Below are 1,721 nucleotides of genomic sequence, written 5' to 3'. Positions count from 1 at the left end.
CCCATTTGCAGGCGGCCCCCCGCACAGTACAAAATCGCCCTAGCGGAGGGCGGCAAGGGGGCCGCCTGCAAATTTCGTTGACGGCCGTCGCCCGAGAGCGAACGGCCGTCTGCCACGTCACTTTCGCCGCCCTCTGGGATGGCGATTTTTAAAAATCGCCCTCCCAGAGGGCGGTAGGCGACCACTTCTGTCAATTTTCAAAATGGAAAATTATTTTTGTAAAACTTTTAATAAAAAAAATTAAAAATAAAAAAAAATCCACATAAAGCAAGAAAAGAATCCTCGTCTTCACATAGCTCGATTCAATTTTCATATTCAGTCCGAGCGAGCGAACGGCGGCTGAGTCGAAACCGTTACGACAATGGAAATCGGACGAGGATTCTTTATATATATATATATATATATATGAAAATGCTTCTATACACCCAGGTGTACATACTCCTAGTTTCATCCACCATCCGTTCGCAACTAGCAGAGATCGAGTCTGCTAGCGGATCCACATACCGCGACCCATTTTGATTTTTGCGAGGAAAAAAATCATCGTAATATTTTTATCCCGCACATATCGGGAGCATACTGAATGCTCACATAAATATCTCGTTCTCACGTAGTGCTAAACCGAACAGAAAATCAACAGACCGATCCGATATAAGGGCAATTTGGAGGTGACGGCGAGGCGATACATCGGCAAGGGTGGCTGGCTTGGGCCACGGCGGCGAGTAGCAGACAACGACGGCGATGCGCGCGATCCACCGGCAAGGCCGCAAGGATGGCTCAGGCCACGGCGGCGAGTAGCGGACAACGACACAGCAGAAATCCATCATCGTCAAGCCCATGCAGCTCGTCCGCCTGCCGGAGTGCCGGCGGCGTGATTCCATCGACATGATCGGCTTTTGCACCACCATTATTTGGATATTCCCAGGTGATTGATTCTGGTATGTCCATCCCGTTTTCTCTCGTTTTGTATTTCTTGCAGATTGATCAAGGATTCTCTCTTTCTTTTTCTTGCAGATCGATCGAGGTATAAGCCAGCATGAAGGTCGCCAGCTGCCTCGTGATCCATCGGCGACTCGATCGTCATCAATGGCGGCGATTTGATCGTGATCGATGGCCACGGCCATGTTGCGTCGACAATGCAGGCGCGCAGCCCATCGGCAAAGCCGGAGGCGACGACCAATCTATTGGCTCACTGAAATCATACGGGAACGGAAAAAAGCGGCGCTGGAGACATCAGACAGCACAGCACCAAGCCACCAACCGAAGATCATGGCATCCAACGAATGTATACATCAGATTATAGTAATCACAGTATATATGTGCACATCAGCTCATGTATCGATCTGGTTGCCTGCATATACATCTCTCTTCTTAATTATACTCCATTGAATCTCTTCCTGATTATATACTACTACAAGATCAACTAATTTCATATTATTTGTCAGTATTACATACTACTGTGAAAAGCGCATATATATGCAACAGTTAGGAATTAATAAACCCAACGAGTATAGTCGAGTATGGCTAGTTTTGGAAATACATGCCGCTTTTCTGAATCTTTGAAAAAAGCATGTATTTTATACTACTGATACTTTTGCATCATCAAATCATGAATGCAGCCAGTAGCCCAGTAGTCTGTACTGCTACAGTGTAAAATCAAAATGTTAGACTTTGCACTAGGATCACCTAGGTTAGATCTAGTCGGGTGGTTCTATTTGGGTTTG

The 1,721-nt window shown here is 46.3% G+C and overlaps 1 long non-coding RNA gene across 1 annotated transcript; it reads left to right on the top strand.

Annotated features, from left to right (window-relative positions):
• Positions 1–632: 632 nt before the first annotated feature.
• LOC136355854 (uncharacterized) lies at positions 633–1,447 on the top strand. The gene is made up of 2 exons (XR_010740378.1): positions 633–922; positions 1,012–1,447. It is a non-coding gene; the product is annotated as an uncharacterized lncRNA (long non-coding RNA).
• Positions 1,448–1,721: the final 274 nt, after the last annotated feature.

Source organism: Oryza sativa, chromosome 3, assembly GCF_034140825.1.
Source record: "Oryza sativa Japonica Group chromosome 3, ASM3414082v1".
NCBI lineage: Eukaryota > Viridiplantae > Streptophyta > Magnoliopsida > Poales > Poaceae > Oryza > Oryza sativa.
Note: the sequence above shows the minus strand (reverse complement) of the source record. Positions and strands in the feature narration are given on the sequence as shown.